This window comes from Taurulus bubalis (assembly GCF_910589615.1).
Source record: "Taurulus bubalis genome assembly, chromosome: 8".
In the NCBI taxonomy this organism is placed as follows: Eukaryota; Metazoa; Chordata; class Actinopteri; order Perciformes; family Cottidae; genus Taurulus; species Taurulus bubalis.
The window spans coordinates 2,593,501-2,613,891 of record NC_136596.1 but is presented as its reverse complement, the minus strand read 5'-3'; positions in this window follow the sequence as shown (position 1 = coordinate 2,613,891).

The window sequence follows — 20,391 nt, the reverse complement described above, 5'->3', positions numbered from 1 at the left end:
TTTGGTCTCCTAATGCATTTCAGATGAACTTGAGCAAAATCTTTTATGCTAATAATGCACCAGTCATGTGAAAGGAGCGCATTGAGCGGTCCATTAGCAGCCTGAAGAAACGGAGCGGCGTCTTGTGCGTCTTTCATCTTCTTCTTGTGTTTCCTTTTAAACTCACCAGCAGTAATGGGTTCTGTTTCCTGGCCTTGCTCCTTCTCTCAATACTATCACAGGCTCCGCTATTCAGCCTTCGCTCTGCACAGTCTTCACTTCCAGAAGAGTTTGCTTCAGAAGGAATGTGGCTGAGTAGAATCACGCTCTTTCGAAAGAATGTAGCTTGTGTGATCATACCTGTAGAGCTGGACGTTTTTTTCTCTCGGTTCTTCCAGGTTGTTGCAGATCCAAAGTTTTAAAAGATGTAGACGGGTGAGCATCACATAACACAGCTTGGTCGGTGCTCCTCAGTGACATCACGGGCACAGCCGCTGACGTAGTATGAAGAGCAACATGCCGGGTCAAAACGCACACAGGACTTTCATCCAGGAGGACTCGGTAGTGAGGCTAACCGAGGGGTTTTTGTTGGCTAAACCTTACTTCCCCAGAAGACTTATTTCATTTTGACGGTACTCTATACTATAATGAGCGTGTAATGACACTGACGCCTGTAAAACAGACACTAGAGGGGTGTGTAGAGCGTCGTGGTGTGAAACACAGTGTCTTAAAGTCACATTCTCTCTCCTGACCACCAGGGGGCGACTCCTCTGTTTGTGCTTCATGTGTTAAAGCTGCATTCTCTCTCCTGACCACCAGGGCGCGACTCCTCTGGTTGTATAGAAGTATATGCTTCATGTGTTAAAGCTGCATTCTCTCTCCTGACCACCAGGGCGCGACTCCTCTGGTTGTATAAAAGTATATGCTTCATGTGTTAAAGCTGCATTCTCTCTCCTGACCACCAGGGGGCGACTCCTCTGGTTGTATAGAAGTATATGCTTCATGTGTTAAAGCTGCATTCTCTCTCCTGACCACCAGGGCGCGACTCCTCTGGTTGTATAGAAGTATATGCTTCATGTGTTAAAGTTGCATTCTCTCTACTGACCACCAGGGGGTGACTCCTCTGGTTGTATAGAAGTATATGCTTCATGTGTTAAAGCTGCATTCTCTCTCCTGACCACCAGGGCGCGACTCCTCTGGTTGTATAGAAGTATATGCTTCATGTGTTAAAGCTGCATTCTCTCTCCTGACCACCAGGGCGCGACTCCTCTGGTTGTATAGAAGTATATGCTTCATGTGTTAAAGCTGCATTCTCTCTACTGACCACCAGGGCGCGACTCCTCTGGTTGTATAGAAGTATATGCTTCATGTGTTAAAGCTGCATTCTCTCTACTGACCACCAGGGGGCGACTCCTCTGGTTGTATAGAAGTCTTTATAAATGACTCTACTTCCCTCAGTAAACATTGTAAACATGAGTTTATGTCTCAGTCTCTAGTTTCAAGTCTTCCATGATTACCAGGCCGCCACCAGATACGGCGTCTCTATCATGGCGTCACTCCTCCACAGTCCAAATATGGTCACTTCCGCTCACTGATTAAAAAAAAAAACAAGATGGCGACGGCCTAAATGAACATCTGTACATACGGAGGAGCAGCGCGACAGATTCTGATGCAGAATCCGATACAGAGCGCCAGACTTGTCGCTTACAAAAACACAGCACGGTGAACAATGGCATTCTTTGCAGCATTGCACATTCAGTCATCTCGGGGCACAATGATCTAACAAAACCCAACCGGAGCCGTGGAGGAGCGCACCAGTGGCTGTGATTTATCACGCGCCCGTGGACAGGGAGGTGTGACTGCAGTCGGCCTCGCATGTCAGAGCTCAGTTTCGGGGGCCATCCTTCACTCTGCGACGTCGCCACAGGGAGACGGCGGCTGTCACCCCACCGAGCCGGAGTGCTTCCTGATCAACTTTACTGCCACCGCCTGAGTGTGTGTGTGTGAGTGTGTTTTATTGAGCAGTCCATTTCACTTTGTTGTCTCATCGAGGAGGACCTGGTTGGATTGCGGTGTGGATCTCGAAGCCGGAGTATTTGATTCGGCTTAGCTAAGTCCAATAGGAGGACGGCCTGTAGTGCCACATATATCACTCCATGCACTGTGATTTATGGATTCACGCCCACGGTCTGCTCAACGGGCGCAGAGATGAACAGGGATCTCTCGCCCAGGTGACCGCTGTTTGTTCCCCCGTGTGTCGCTGTTGCTTTGTCAGGTAACCTGCGTACGCTTGTAGCGGCCATTTAAACCAAAATGACTGTTTTTCCGAAACCAAAATTCCTGGTTTTGTGGCCTGAACCCTCAGTTGTTTCCTTTGAAGACAGAAGTTGACATGATGCGTCATGTGTTGTAAGTACTGTAGATAGACTGGCTGCAGGAGGGAGGGGCCTCCTAGCTAATGTGCTGCATTGAACTGGTGAGTTCTCGGCCAGAAACGGCTGAAGAGAAACAAAATCGTGCAAAATGGGAACTCCTTAAAACCTTTTAAAAAACCACCTATTTTTAGGCCCTTTCCTCGAAAATGTCATACCCAAACTAAAAAGGGTGTATCTCTGTAATCATAACACAATATGTGAACATCCTCTAGCCCAAATCATAGCTCAATATGTGAACATCCTCTAACCCAAATCATAACACAATATGTGAACATTCTCTAACCCAAATCATAACTCAATATGTGAACATTCTCTAACCCAAATCATAGCTCAATATGTGAACATTCTCTAACCCAAATCATAGCTCAATATGTGAACATTCTCTCTGCAAAGGTTGACTTTGATAAAGTGAAGCAGAACAAAGTTGAGAGGGTTTAGAACAGAGAACATTCAGGTGAGGTCTCATTGGGGCCCATTGGGGTTATTTGAATGCTTTTTTAATGTTTTCATGTACCAAACCATATGTCTCATTTGTATATTACTTATGGTGTTCAATACATCCAAATACAGCAGTTTGGCCTTTTTTTCTTCATAAAACAAGCTATGATTTACAGTTTTATCAAGCAAATCCCTCAGTCTGCTGGATGTCATATGGATGAGGGAACATGGGGTTTAGGGAACATAGGGCAGAGGGAACATGGGGCTGAGGGAACATGGGGATGAGGGATCATAGGGGTGAGGGAACATGGGGTTTAGGGAACATAGGGATGAGGGAGCATGGGGTTGAAGGAACATGGGGATGAGGGATCATAGGGGTGAGGGAGCATGGGGTTTAGGGAACATAGGGATGAGGGAGCATGGGGTTGAGGGAACATGGGGATGAGGGATCATAGGGGTGAGGGAGCATGGGGTTTAGGGAACATAGGGATGAGGGAGCATGGGGTTGAGGGAACATAGGGATGAGGGATCATAGGGGTGAGAGAGCATGGGGTTTAGGGAACATAGGGATGAGGGAGCATGGGGTTGAGGGAACATGGGGATGAGGGATCATAGGGATGAGGGATCATAGGGATGAGGGAACATGGAGTTTAGGGAACATATGGCTGAGGGAACATGGGGCTGAGGGAACATAGGGATGAGGGAACATGGAGTTGAGGGAACATATGGATTTCCAAATGACCATAAAGTAGACACACCTATCACAGTAGTTGCTCAGTTTGAATGGTATTAATTGTAATCCAGCCTTGTTAAAAAAAAGTAAAACTATTATAATTAATATAAATACATTGACAAATAAAAATTCCAAATTCAAGTTGTGAAAGATTAAGACATTTTATTTATATTTTTAAGATGTTTTATGTTGTTAAAAAGGTTTCTGAGCATTGCAACTTTTTGAATATGTGTCACGTTTGCGGAGTTCTCTGCAAAATTAAATAAATAATTGGTGAAAATTGCAAGCCGTGAGTACGTTTGAAGGAAATGCTGAGTCGTGTTTCTTGGTGCCGTCCGTCCGTTACTTGATGTCCACGCCGGGCGGTTCAGCTGCTGCCCGGCTGGTCGGAGAGCTTTATGCCTCCCTGCTTCTGCAAACTGTCAGCCACACCACAGGTGTTGATTTATGCCATTAATAATTCACAAAGTTGCTTGCTCTCTTCTGTGTTGGCCAGATGCCTCTCTGCCCTGCCAGAGCGTGTCAGCTGCACACTGAACTGGGCATGTCACAGATGCAGAAATAAGACATAAATATTTTAGAAAATATACACCAGAAACAGCCAGAGGAACAGGCTGCACATCCAAAGGGGACGGCCATGTTTTGAGTGGCCATCTTCTCTCTCTCTCTCTTTTGTAAATGGTGGGAAAGAGAGAGAGAGAGAGAGAGAGAGAGCGTGTCATCCAGACGGAAAGGCTGGCCCCGTATCTCCCCGTTCCCCTGATTGCTGCTCTCTAATGAGCGTGGCGGACGCCGAATCTTTTCAGAGCAAATTGTTGAAGACATCTGGCCAAGCTTTCTCTCTGATGCAGCCGAAATGTCCCTCTAGATGGCGTTGGCATGGCAACCTCTAACTGCTATTCAGCGGCGGCGCGGTTTGAAAGGTTTAGGGTCCATAGTTGAAAATCCATTTGGGCCTCTAGCAGAGCGCTCTGCACTCCACTCCCCAGGCTGGAGGTGCAATAAATACTCCCTCGCCCCGAGGAAAAATAGATTCTCTTTATGAATTGATAGCACTCATGGCACCAACATGCCTTTGTTGTTTGCCTTTGTCACGAGGGCCTTATTAGTGGTAACGCAACGGAGTGGTTTGGCAATGGTAGTGTTTGAAAAAAAAAATGAAAAAAAATCTCGGGCCTTATGGAAAAGTTTAGACATTTTTTGTCACTTCCATACAATAAAAGGTTCGACGTGAATTACTATGTTTTTGAGTCTTGTTAAAAATCCAAACAGAAAATTGCGAGAAATCTTCCGCGGCTCCACAAGACTACACACGGAGCATCTCTACTGGCAATGGGAGAATTAAGTGTATATGGAGAGGTGGAGAAGAGGAGTGGAGGGGGCGGGGCTTAGGTCCATCCCCACCGTTAGCTCCCCACAACAACACTTAATGACCCCTGTACTTCAGCTGAGATGAGACACTCCATCCACAGAATTATCTGAAGAGGCGCCGTGTTTGAGAAAATTATCTCATCCTCAGAGACAAAATTACAGGGGGAACTTATCCTGACAATTAGCATACTTTGGGCCTTTGGCGCATTTTAAGCAGGCGAAACCGAATAATCGTCCGTGACGGCGTTCAGATTCACGAGCCTCGTTTTTGCTCAAAAACAATGGTTTCAGTGTTACGCACTGGGCACCGAGCGCTAAATAACACGGCTGCAACAAATGTGACTGCAAGGTCCCCCACAACCCTTTTCCTGAGGATAGATCTCAATGCGTCCTGCAGAAACTCAGGCAGATAACAGCGATGAGGACTCGAAGGCTCTTTTGTCACCCGGGGAAAGAAATGGTTCACTTACAGCACCACTAATCACTAAGTCTGGAGCCTATAATGATTATTTAACACCAGATCAATATGTAGAAAGAACTGCCTACTCATAAAGACATACTACATGTCACATTAAGGAAGGACCTACTTACTAAGTGCTGCGCAGGTCTTCCTTTCTTTAGCAGAAGAAAATGCTCATTTTACAGCTCATTTGAACTTCTTTAAAGGGCGTGTTTATTGTTTTAAAATATATACTTTAATGTAACGGTGCAGTTTCCCAGTGGTGTTCCCTTTGTTATCAAATCTGAACATTCCAATTATTATTATTTCCAATGCTGCATGTATGTAAAAGTCCTTCTAAAAACCCAATGACCGCATGATGAACTTCTACACGTATATACAGTCGGTGGTAAAATGACTGTTATTGTCAATGGAGTCACGTTGCTTTGAAGACAGCAATATAACAGCTTCAGTTCCCCGTCTGATGAAAAGGTAAAGCAGTGAAACTATTCTAAATATAGCGATGCACTCATCACATTTTTCTAGGTTGCTAAAATGTATTTTTCTGCAGACCTTTCCGACGGCGGGACTGTAGCTGTTATGTCGCTCTCCTCAAAGCTACCGGACTCCATTGACAAAAACAGTGTAATTTTACCTCGCAGAGCATCGAAGTGGGCGGATATATTTTGTCATTGGACTTTACTTTTGGGACACTAAGGAACTTCGGGACTGTTGGGAGCTGGGGATTAAGTCGTACTTTGGGGGGGCTTAACCTTTCTCTTGTGTTAGCTTTCTGTTAGCATCTCTTGTGTTAGCTTCCTGTTAGCATCTCTTGTGTTAGCTTTCTGCTAGCATCTCTTGTGTTAGCGGGTCAGTTTTGACCCTTGTCTTAAATCAGCTGTAAAGTGTATTTCTTATTTCTTGGTTAGCTTTTTAGGCTTCCTTGTCCATGAACATATTGTTGTATGTTTTAATATTTTTGGTGTGGGCCTCTGGGCCTTTTCTTTGTCAGGATACCTCCATTTCAATAAAGAAGTGGTAAAATGAACCTCAAGAGAATCATATAAATACATAAAAGGTTGTTGTGTTACCTGACTATTACTGATGGGTATTAAAACACATCACTGAAATAAATGTGTTTTATTTATTTTTTCATTTTCATATTATTATTTATAGTAACATCTATGGTGTTACGGGTCAATTTCGACCCATACATTTACATTTACTTCAAGAAAAAGGCACAAAAAAATCAGCAATAGAACTTTAATACAAACACAAAATGAAAAGCAGAACAAGTCATAACACACAATATAGATTTACAAGGTCAAATAACAACAACCAATCAAGCAAATCTTATTTTTATAACGGGGTGAAACCGACCCTAACAACACAAAGGTCATAATTCAATCAGAGCATTTTATAATTTAGTGTAAAAAAAAGGTTTTGTTTTATTTTGTTGAAATAGAGGTTCCTGACAAAGTCAAAAAGCCTTGATGCAATAAACACATTTATGTGGTTCTTTTATGCATTCAAAAAACTTAAAACGTGTCAGTCCATAACACAAGAGGAAGGTTAAATGTTTGTGGTACATGTTTCGTTTTGTTGCATTGAATTTAGTTTATTTATAACACCCAGCCCTGCCACTGACTGTTTTTTTTTTTTTTTTCTTTTTCCCCTTTTTTTCCCCATTTCCTTTAATTTAGCGCTGTGCTTTTCCCCTTTTAATTTAGGTCGGAGGGTGAATTGTTGAGTTGTGTTCAGCGCCATCTACTCCTGTCACTTCTGGTTCCAAAGAACTAAAAATAAGATGGCGACAGCCCAAATGCCGAACTTTAAAACCACAGCCACGAACCAACCACACAACAGTGACTATGTCCACTTCTTATATTCAGTGTTGGGCACAATGTACCTGTGGGCCCCTTTACACACCCAACTCTTCAAAACACTCCTACTCTTTAAGCAGTCCTAATCTTGACACAATCAGAGTATGGCTTTAAATCTTCAGCAACCAATGGGGGCCTATTTTAGAAGTATTCGTATTAAGTCAATGTAATACAGTTAGCATTTAAAGTAATTGTCACAGATGTATTTCATTTATCAGATTTGTAATTAAACGGTTAAATGGACTTCATACTAAAGCCAACCCGGCTCCTCCAGGGTCCTGGTCCTGATGAGTGCTGGTAGTCAGTACAGCTTCCACGCGAGTGGGGATTCTGCTTCCGCGTCATTTTCTGTCTCCGTGTTCAAACGTACCAAACCCCCCCTCCCCCGTTCACCCCTCAAATTTATGATGATTAATCTCTCAGCGTTTAACCTTGACATGAGTTATTCACAGCTGAAGAGCGACAAATGTGCTGGGAGGCACATGCATCGCTGGCTCGTGTGACCATCAATTGCATTTCTTCCCCTGACCTAATTGCCTCACATTTCTCCATATTCATACACATTCCCTCCGCTGCCAGACGACACCATTGTCTCGCCGCTGTGCACAGACATGAAGATTGGTTCAAGATTCTGCTCATTATTATGTCTCTGACGCTCTGACTTTACAACACAGAGGAGGGAGCGGCAGACACACACACACACACACACACACACACACACACACACACTCCATAGAGGCTGTATGAAACAAGGCTTTGCTGCTTCCTTCAGTCACCTTCATGAATTTGTCTTGAAAGTAAACATTTGTCGGCTCAATTGTAATAAATAGTGAGTTAATTGTTTGGAATCCTCTATAACCTTGATTCTCTATAAGCTTGATCCTCTATAGCCTCGATCCTCTATAGCCTTGATCCTCTATAGCCTTGATCCTCTATAGCCTCGAACCTCTATTGCCTCGATCCACTATAGCCTCGATCCTCTATAGCCTTGATCCTCTATAGCCTTGATCCTCTATAGCCTCGAACCTCTATTGCCTCGATCCACTATTGCCTTGATCCTCTATAGCCTTGATCCTCTATAGCCTTGATCCTCTATAGCCTTGATCCTCTATTGCCTCGATTCTGTTAAACCTCGAACCTCTGTAACCTTGACCCTCTATAACCTCGATCCTCTATAGCCTTGATTCTCTATAATCTCGTCCTCTATAACCTCAAACCTCTGTAACCTTGACCCTCTATAACCTCGATTCTCTATAGCCTTGATTCTCTATAATCTCGTCCTCTATAACCTCAAACCTCTATAACCTTGAGCCTCTATGACCTTAAACCTCTATAGCCTCATTCCTGTTTAACCTCGATCCTCTATAACCTCAACCCTCTATAACCACGACCCTCTATAATCTCGACCCTCTATAACCACGACCCTCTATAACCTCAACCCTCTATAACCTCAACCCTCTAAAACCTCGATCCACTATAGCTTCAATCCTGTTTAACCTCGACCCTCTATAATCTCGAACCTCTATAACCTTTACCCTCTATAATCTTGAACCTCTATAACCTCGATCCTCTATAATCTCAAACCTCTATAACAGGCCTGGCCAACCCGCGGCTCCCGAGCCGCATGCGGCTCTTTGCCTGGTTTCATGCGGCTCTTGCGTTCATATCGAAGTTTGTGTTTTTTTTTGTTTTTTTTTAATCTTTTTATTGATTTTGCAAATACTTTAGACCACTGGTGTCAAACTCAAGGCGCGACAGCTTGAAAGCCATGAAATCGCGGACCCGTTTTTAGTCCGTCAGGACGGTCATTTTACATGGGCAAAAAAAATAAAAAATCCTGTGCTTTTATTTTGAAGAGATTTTTTAATGTGGCAGAGTGCAATTTATTCAATTTCAGTCATATTCATGTAATGTGCTGTAACTCTGTTACGTTGTTCATTCTGGTCACATGACATCTGTTCTTCTGTCCATCCTGATAGAGGATCCTTCTCTGTTGCTCTAGGAAGGTTCTTCCTGTTTTCCCTGTGAAATGGTTTTTACTATCTTTATTTGGGGAGTTTTTCCTGATCTGATATGAGGTCCCGGGACAGGATGTTATTTGTACAGATTGCACATTTTAATTTGTGATTTTGGGCTATATAAAATAAACTTAATTGAATATTCACACACGATGTGACATGATGTGGCTCTTTGCGGTAACACAGTAAAAAATGTGGCTCTTAGTCTCTGACTGGTTGGCCACCCCTGCTCTATAGCCTCGATCCTCTATAATCTCAACCCTCTATAGCCTCGATCCTCTATAATCTCAACCCTCTATAGCCTCGATCCTCTATAATCTCAACCCTCTATAGCCTCGATCCTCTATAATCTCAACCCTCTATAGCCTCGATCCTCTATAATCTCAACCCTCTATAGCCTCGATCCTCTATAATCTCAACCCTCTATAGCCTCGATCCTCTATAATCTCAACCCTCTATAGCCTCGATCCTCTAAAATTGACGTAATCTGTGTCAACTTCATGAAGGCTGTTGGGGGTCTTTCCAGAGGGGAAGCTGTCCCTGGACTTTTAGACCGGTGCAGAATTTCCATTTACAAGATTATAAACAATATTTATAACAATAACATGGTACAATAGATGTTAGATAGAGCAGTGGGAAAGTACCGACAAGGCAGCAAGGTGGCGTGTTTCTCTGTAACCATCTGACCAGTGTAATAATAAGGCGGGACACACTGATTTTCATTCACTTGTCTTTTTATTTTATTTTTTGGGGTCTATTTTGCTTCCATGACGTGTTTTCTTTCAGACGAGTGGAGAGAAAACATCCACTCTGTCCTAAGTCTCTGCCACCTTCTCTGTCAAGTCAACACAAGCCTGCATGTCTGAGCCACGTCATGTGATGTCCCGTGACGTCATGTCCCGTGACATCATGTCCCGTGACATCATGTCCCGTGACATCATGTCATATGACATCATGTCATATGACATCATGTCCCGTGACGTCATGTCCCGTGACGTCATGTCATATGGCATCATGTCATATGACATCATGTCCCGTGACGTCAAATCATGTCGGTCCTTGGACGGAGGTGGCGTTCCCTTACTGATGCCTACGCAGTTTTATTTCACACTTCAGCAGAAAGCTCTGCTTCACTGGAGCTTCAGCCTTGATCAATAAAGAGCTGAGCTCCCGAAAAGCTTTTTTATTTATTCATTTTTTAAACGGCGACGCCACCGCCGTCCTACTGATGAATGTAGTTCAACAACAGGGTTTACCTTTTCAAGATACGGGGACGCTGAGATGGCAGTAACAATGTTCATTTTAGTGTATAAGAAAAAAAAAATTTGGTCAAAATTTTTCTTCGGAATGTTGACACTGTTGTGTACTTACATTATTCAAACATTATTATTATTGTTGTCCATCAATGTAAAGAAAACCTCGTTGGCCTTATGTTTGTAAAACATGCAACAAAGTGATCTTCAAAGGAAAGCCAGCAGGTGACAGCGAGCTGAACAGAGTTCCAAGAACACGCGTGTGTGTGCATGACTGAGAGGCCTCGTGATTCATATGCAAATGTTTAATCAGTGCTGCAGAAGCTTTTCATAACTCATACACACCCGATATAAATATCATAATCATAGCTGTGGCTTTGCGTTACTCGTAAGATTGAAGTGGACGCCGTTAGATGAATCACGCCCTCAGCAGTAATATGTGTTCTCGTGATGAAGACAAGCTGGAAGCATGTAGCGTCTCAACGTGCACTGCTTTCCTCTCAACGTGCACTCTTTTCCTCTCAACGTGCACTCTTTTCCTCTCAACGTGCACTCTTTTCCTCTCAACGTGCACTCCTTTCCATCCCTTTTCCCTGCATTCGCAGGTCAGTTGCTATAGCAACCCGAGCAGAGGAAGACTAGTGTTTAATTGATCCACTAATGCATTTAGCTGCACACTCACCACTAAGTTGCCTTTGTTTCCAGGTCACATTTTAGGGACGGCTATTTACATAAAAGCATTTGCCGTTGCCAGAACCAATCATTATCAGCAGTTTTCACTTTTTGTCCTTTGGCAACAAATGTGGTGTAAACAGCGACTATTAAAAGCTACAATATTGCCTCATCAGGGAATTATTATAATACTAATGCTGCTGGGAAACATAATACGTCTCCAAACAGTCAGTAATATTGGGAATGCTAATTAATAGTTGCATTACAAACAAAAGCAATCCCCAAGACTCAGTCGCCATTAGAGCGCGATGTCCATTATGTACTTTTTAACATATCGAGTGCAGAAGATGAGCCCGGTAGGGAGGCTGACAGCGTGCTCAGGGAGGCTTTGACTGCCTCAAAAGAACTGATGACCTCAAAAAAGGAATTTGGGAGTGTGGCTTTTCAGTTGAGGCTTCAGAGGCTTTTCCACCTCAGCATGAAGCGCATGAAAAAGGAGGCTTTGCAGTCCAAAAGAGACAAACATTCAAAGCACTGATAGTCTGCAGAGAATATTTACGTAGGTGCATTCTCTCTTCCGGGCAATTAAGTTTCCTGTGAAAATGATTTGGCAAAAGTACTTTGTGTCAAAACATCCTTTCTAGGTTCGGGTGACGGTTTCTGAAAAAGATGGGATTAAAACCACCTCAAAAATATAATTCTCTGCTTTTTAACAGCCGTCGAGTCTCCTTTTTAAGAAGACCTGTGGAGGCACCTTTTTCAGGAGTTAAGTCTACTGAAGATGTATTCAACTTTTTTCTAAATCTTGCTGAGTCAAAAGTGCTTTGATCCTTGATGTATTCTTAAAGTATAAGTGATCTTATTTATTGTCCACGACTACACCGACGGACTGACCAGTTTTATCTCAGTTTGAATTTGAAAATTGTCCAAATCCCTCGTGTTGGACCGTAATCCACCGGTGACATGGTTATGTAAATCGGTGTGTCGTCTGCATAATTGTGGTCATTTATTTATATTTATTGTCGTTTTTCATAATTATGATGATGTATTATTTCATCACCTTCCTAAAATAATGGCCCAAGTCATGTTTTCAGGGTTTTCAGAAAACACAAAAAACTTGACCAAATGTAATGAGGGTGCACGAGCTGCCCCTAGACACGGCAACACAGGCATACAGGTAAATTCAAATTATGTTATGATTACTAATATCATGATACAGTGAGATTTTCATTGACAAAAATGCTAACTAAATTGCTAGCTTAAATGCTAGTGCATGCTAGTCTGTTCGGAACGCCGCGTGATCCAGACGGTCAGAATAGTCTGTTCACCATCTGGGGAATGAGGTCATTTCCTTGATTTTACATAATTTCTTAAATTCACTTTTTAAAGGCACTTGTAAATGAGATACATACCCCATGTGTTACATCAAAAATTGCAGAACAATCTCAGCTCTACATAATGAGGTACCGATGTCATAGGGCACAAGTGTAAAGAGATAATATGGCCCTATAGCTGACACATTGAAGCTCGATTTGTGGGTGGGTAGGTCCATCGGGAGTGTTCATTGGTTAGTTTCACACAAAATGTCGACAAATCACGGTGAAAGGCGGAGCTCGACACAAACGCCACAGGCTGAGAGCTCCTGTAAGAGTCACGTAGGAGCTAACGGAGTCACGTAGGAACTAACGTAGTCACGTAGGAGCTAACGGAATCACGTAGGACCTAACGGAGTCACGTAGGAGCTAACGGAGTCACGTAGGAGCGAACAGAGTCACGTAGGAGCTAACGGAGTCACGTAGGAACTAACGTAGTCACGTAGGAACTAACGGAATCACGTAGGACCTAACGGAGTCACGTAGGAGCTAACGGAGTCACGTAGGAGCTAACGGAGTCACGTAGGAGCGAACGGAGTCACGTAGGACCTAACGCTAACGGAGTCACGTAGGACCTAACGGAGTCACGTAGGAGCTAACGGAATCACGTAGGAGATAACGGAGTCACGTAGGAGCTAACGGAGTCACGTAGCAGCTAACGGTGTCACGTAGGAGCTAACGGAATCACGCAGGAGCTAACGGAGTCACGTAGGAGCGAACGGAGTCACGTAGGAGCTAACGGAATCACCTAGGAGCTAACGGAGTCACGTAGGAGCTAACGGAGTCACGTAGGACCTAACGCTAACGGAGTCACGTAGGAGCTAACGGAGTCACGTAGGAGCGAACGGAGTCACGTAGGAGCTAACGGAGTCACGTAGGAGCTAACGGAGTCACGTAGGAGCTAACGGAGTCACGTAGGAGCGAACGGAGTCACGTAGGAGCTAGCGGAGTCACGTAGGACCTAACGCTAACGGAGTCACGTAGGACCTAACGGAGTCACGTAGGAGCTAACGGAATCACGTAGGAGATAACGGAGTCACGTAGGAGCTAACGGAGTCACGTAGCAGCTAACGGTGTCACGTAGGAGCTAACGGAATCACGCAGGAGCTAACGGAGTCACGTAGGAGCGAACGGAGTCACGTAGGAGCTAACGGAATCACCTAGGAGCTAACGGAGTCACGTAGGAGCTAACGGAGTCACGTAGGACCTAACGCTAACGGAGTCACGTAGGAGCTAACGGAGTCACGTAGGAGCGAACGGAGTCACGTAGGAGCGAACGGAGTCACGTAGGAGCTAACGGAATCACGTAGGAGCTAACGGAGTCACGTAGGAGCTAACGGAGTCACGTAGGAGCGAACGGAGTCACGTAGGAGCTAACGGAGTCACGTAGGACCTAACGCTAACGGAGTCACGTAGGACCTAACGGAATCACGTAGGAGCTAACGTAGTCACGTAGGAGCTAACGGAATCACGTAGGAGCTAACGGAGTCACGTAGGAGCTAACGGAGTCACGTAGCAGCTAACGGAGTCACGTAGGAGCTAACGGAATCACCTAGGAGCTAACGGAGTCACGTAGGAGCTAACGGAGTCACGTAGGACCTAACGCTAACGGAGTCACGTAGGAGCTAACGGAGTCACGTAGGAGCGAACGGAGTCACGTAGGAGCTAACGGAATCACGTAGGAGCTAACGGAGTCACGTAGGAGCTAACGGAGTCACGTAGGAGCGAACGGAGTCACGTAGGAGCTAACGGAGTCACGTAGGACCTAACGCTAACGGAGTCACGTAGGACCTAACGGAATCACGTAGGAGCTAACGTAGTCACGTAGGAGCTAACGGAATCACGTAGGAGCTAACGGAGTCACGTAGGAGCTAACGGAGTCACGTAGCAGCTAACGGAGTCACGTAGGAGCTAACGGAATCACGCAGGAGCTAACGGAGTCACGTAGGAGCGAACGGAGTCACGTAGGAGCTAACGGAATCACCTAGGAGCTAACGGAGTCACGTAGGAGCTAACGGAGTCACGTAGAACCTAACGCTAACGGAGTCACGTAGGAGCTAGCGGAGTCACGTAGGAGCGAACGGAGTCACGTAGGAGCTAACGGAGTCACGTAGGAGCTAACGGAGGACACGGAAGTGAAAAGCCTGGCGCCTCCAGCAACATTTCAATCTTATTTCTGTGCCGTTTGATATGAATATATACAACACATAAACATTGTAAAACACGGATCCTCGTTGCGAGTTTTCGAAGTGTTAATGAGGGTAGAAAAAATAATAATTCTAGAACGCGAGTTTTGGCAACGCATCAGCTGTAGCTTGCTAGTCGGCTTAGCCCGGTTAGTTGAGCTCACTCGACATTTTCTGCCATAGTTTTTTAATTCAACATGTATATCTGCAATATACCTTTAAGCCATTGTTGAACCGATGAGAGGATATGAAAGTATGAGTCTGGTCAAAATGCATTTATTTGGTCTCATTAAGTATTTAACATGGTGGTTGTGTATCAGTTATATATATGGCTGGTTTACATATTCAAGATAATTTAAGGGAATGTGCAAATGACAGTAAAAAACCTCACTTTGCATTTAGTCTGTTGTGCTGCACGTCAAAGAAAATCAGGCCGCAGGTCAGAGTCTTATTTTTAACTACACATTTGTCATATTTTCTTTTCTTTTGCAGTATATGAGAGCCTGAACTCTTACAGTAAGAATGATGGCCAAAGAGCCTCTGTTCATTGAAAAAAATGATTATTTAAATGATTATTCTTGTTTTCTCTTCTGTACCAGTAAACCGTGACCCACTAAAACCAAAGTGCATGCCGAAACCTGGATGTTATTACCGTTCCACCGCTACGAACACTTTATTTTGATAATAGACATCAAATTAGACATGGATTGAATCTGAAATATGGTGGCGTGTGACTCAATTTTTTTTTCTTTCCTCTTTTCTTTCACTGCAACAAAATGACAGGATTTGCCTCCGAGGCCGGCGGCAGAGCAGCGAGCCGCCGGGTGAGGCAACACGCTGTGGACGTATTTGCCCCATGTCACTCGGAGCCAAAAGACTGTGTGTGCACGGTGTGACCAAATCTCACCAGCCATTACCTGCAATTTGGAGAAAATTGACGGCAGCACAGAGGCAGGCCGGCGAAAAAGCAGAAAAGTGCGAGGCCGAGTAATTTCCCTCAAAAAAAAAGCGGGACAGCGTGAGCGGGTAAGTGCACGGTGCTTTACAAGTCCCCGGCAGATTCCGGTGTATACAGTAAGACATGAGGGGTAATTATTAATTATCCCAGACAGTAATGCTGGAATACATAATTATGTGACAAACATGACATCTTCAATCTTGCCGCTAAGTGATGAATGTCACGAGGAGACTGCAATTATGTCATCTCGTTCACACGGGAGTATGGTAATTGCAAAATTAAAAGCACTTCAGCTAATTTTGTCTTATACTCAGAGTCTAGTCTTGGAGGTAGGCTCGTAATCACTGAAGCACGCGGGGAAATGAGACTGCTGCGCATATTTTAGGGAGGAAAATATCAAGCATTCTGTCACCCGTGGGATAGAGATGACAGTAATAATAAAGGCGTCTGTGTATGTAATATGTAAATCAGCGTGAAGAAAAATACCTTCGAGGAATTAAGGTGCAGCTGTAAGGATATACCTCACAAGATATCACTCACAGATGGGTTATTGGCTTTTGGGTTTTTTATACGGATTTCTGAGCATCTGTAGCTTTATGCTGTTTTTTTTTTTAAATGTTGTTTATTAATGTAATAAACAAAACGTTTCGTGGCCGTTTACAACAAAGGTATCGTGTTATTTTAAAGTAAAATGTCCGGTTCCCAGGACACGTAGTTCCTGCTCGTTACTTGTAGAGTCTTTTCTAAAAACATGTATGTGTACACAGGACAGTTTCACGCATTTTGTCGTTTTTCAAAATAAATGGACGTGTTCACAGGACATTTACAGTATGTGCTCTAAACATGCAGAGTGTCTTTTCAAAATAAATGTGCCGCTTCACAGGACATGTATAGTTTCCTCTCATTACTTATATAATGTCACTGGTTATATATTATATATATATATATATATATATATATATATATATATATATATATATATATATATATATATATATATATATATATATATATATATATATACATATATATATATATATATATATATATTTACAGTGTCTTTTCAAAATACATTTGTGTTTTTTAACTGGTTACATAGATCTTTTCAAAATAAACTTCCGGACTCAGGGAACGTACTGTTTCAATTCCTTAATGATTATGATGAATGATTATACAACTTTATTAATCCCCAGTGGGGAAACATTTGTCACAAATCCATACAGACAACAACAAACGCAACAAATGCATATTGTCCTTTCAAAATAATATTCCAATGTGAATCTACTTAGTTAGGGTTTAGGAAAAGACTGTGATTTAAGTTAAATAAATATGTTTGTTACGAAACTCTGGTTATGTAACTGGTATTAGTAAAAGCTTTTTGAGTTACAGAAAAAAATAACTTTTTCACATACTTACATTTATACCCTCAACTTTGTGATGTTCCTACGGGACTTGAACACAATAATTACCACTCCACCGTGTCTGTCTGTCTTTGTCGAAGTTTAAAAATGAAACCCACAGCTCCTACTCTTAATTGATGGGGAGTGCACCCTCAGACACGTCATTGTCCCTGAGGCCGAGGGAACATAGGGATGAATGTGTCTGAAGCCTTCATGCTCTTTCTCCCTCAGCAGAAACACTGTGGATCATATTATCATGTGTTGCTACTTTACTGCAACAACTCGCCTTCTGAAGACGTTTAAAATGAGGGCAGTAACTTCTTTGCTGGAAAGAGTCATATTGAAGCAGAATGGTTTGTGTGTTGGCTTCATCTCAGATCTCAAGCTAGCATAATAACACAACATAATGTCCGTTCATTACGACACTTTCGCCAGGACTCTGGCCTCATATAATTACGGAGCTGAATACAATGCTATAATTGACCCTTTGCTTAAGCCCCGCCCCCTGCTGCTGCCTGTCAAACTGTCAGAGGTGATGTAATCACGGAGGGATATAACATAAAGATGGAAGCTGAAGCCTGGTGTCTAAGTGAACCACCAGTCACCTGATGGGATTCAAGACCGGAGACAATGAAGGAAAGGAACGTGAACATGGCTGAAGACAATATGAAACCATTGCACGAGAGCCTGTGTAGCACGGCCGTATGGTTGAATACTCTGGTACTCAGGCTGGCCGAGGCTACGATAATGAATGGCCAGTCTGCATTCGATGGGAGGGACTTAGAAAGGAGTCAGTTGTTGCCTTTTAGTTTAAACACAATACATTTTCATCACCACATTAACAACAACCAGGACTGTGTGCTGGTGATGGTATTGCCAACCTTAAATACTAACCGCTTTTTACACTAAAACTCAATCAGAGCACAACTCATCATCACGTGTCGACTGGAATTTAGAAAAATTGCGAAAAAAGGATGTACACATAAAAGGTGTTTTTACACCCACTTCTTTTTGTTGTATGTATAATTGAATGTGTACAAGCAACACAAGAAAAGAAGCAACATTATAAAATAAAAGTTTGCTCACGTCCTGAAAGAAATGAATAAATGAAAAGAACGTGAATTCCTCTTCTTTTTGTGTAACATAAATCTAATGTCATAGATCGAGAATTCCTTGATTCCAACATTTTAATCTTGTTATTCACCTCTGAGACTATTTGTATCGCTCTAATTGACGGAGAGAGACACATTTTTCACTTGCATTTGCTTTGGCTGACATTGTGGGAATCCCTTAATGTTTTGCACACCATTTTGAAAGAAACATAGCTAATGGCTGTGAGAATAGGTTAACTATTTGTCTGAGCCTCGGGAAGAAAGAAAACAGCGGGTAGAAGCATTGGAATTGTGGCGACCAAGACTCGACTCTGGGCACTTCACAGCCATTTATTAGCTGCAATTACATCTCAGCAACCCATGGTTAAACTGATCATATGTTCTGTAAGTGCCCCACTCTTGTTGACTTCCTTTAGACGCCTTTTTTTTGGCAATTAGTTTCAAATCAAAAGAATCAATGAAAAGGAGCATTCATGTAGCCCCACAGTCCAGGACATACAATCAATAGCTTTCAAAATAGTTGTGAAAGCCAACATCAAAAAAAGGCTATTTACATTCTATACTCCTCTCTCTCAGTGAAAGTGTGACCGTCAAATAAAAGAAAGAAAGAAAGAAGCCTGAATGAACATTGCTCTCCTTTTATATATACCCAAAAATGTTATGCTCCCTTGGTTTTGCCCAAAGAGCATTTTCATGGCACTGAGGTGTCAGCATTACGGGGAAAGGCTTGGATTGATTGTGCATTGAGGTGCAAGTGACAGAAGTTAAACGTATCCGCTGGAAGGTGTCTGTGATGGCTGCATCCCACTGCCATTTTGTCATGCTGCACGCTCCAGAGGCCGGCTGCTGAGTGTCTCCAGGATCCTGATTTAACCAGGCGTGTTGGCTGCTTGGAGGCGCATGGGATGCCCTGGCTGAAGGGTCCCGGGCTGATTGCTGGTTACTGGGGTTTGATTGGTGCTGCTTCTCTCCCCACAATGGGACTAAATTCACGGGACGGCACATAACAGAGATGGATTGACCATATTGTCCGGAGGACAGTAACCAAAGCAAAGGATGAATGAGGGCTTGTGATTTGTGGTAAGCAGAGAGAGAACTTGCCGTGATTGTAGCGACTTCTGGAGCAAAAGTGGATTTTTCTTTATGTTTCTTCTCCGTAAGGTTCCTTCTCCCTCTCTTTGTCTCGCTCCTATTCTTCCCTTCCACTCGCTGACTGACTGACTTGTTTTCTTAGTCACTTGTCATTAATAGTGTTCCCCTTTAAAGTTTGGTTATGATCATTAGCCCTCAAATTTCCACTTAAATACCTTTCATGTTCTGGCCATAGCTAACTGTATTATATTGTTTCGTTCATCATTGTTTTATTATGCTTCATTAAGTGAGAGTTAAAACCTAAAGTAACATGTGCTATATGTATTTGTTAGAGCTCAACATGGAAATATTCTGGGTGCCTTATCAATCAAATAATGTTTAGGCCTCAGCCGTGTCTGGAGAAATTTAGTTTTAGGGTTATCCGTACGTCCCATTCTCCAGAAAGCGATATTTCAAATGTCTAATTTGTCACAATCGTCTACCTGGACTTAAGGATGAACTGATTCAATTATGGAGGTCAAAGGTCAAGGTCACTGTGACCTCACGTCCATCCTACTCTCTTGTTATCCCGGGATCCCCTTGAGCAAACATGCCCTTGGGGCACAAAGGTCAAAGGTCATGTCTGTCCCATTCTTGTGAACACAATATCTAAGCAATGCCTGAAGGGAATTTCATTTTCATCCGGCACATATTTCCAGTTGGTCTGAAGGATTAACTTATTCAATGTTACGGCCAAAGATGAATGTGACCTCACAAAACATGCTTAGTCCTAACGTCAGAGTTCATACACTAATTCTCAAAAATGTCTTTTGGATGAAATGGTTTCATTTTGGACAGACCTGTTGGCGGAGGCATACAACTGCTAGGCTAGAGTTTATACTTTTCTTAAGAGTTCATTTTGGGAAAATATTAGGACCTTGTTAGGCAGTCACTAACAGGATTGTTCTTCCTCTGGGGATGGCGAATACTAATGCATTCTGGATATTGTAGTGGTGTTTCTAAATTATGGTTTCAAAGCTGAGGAGAAGCTTTAATTCCTTCTTGGCATC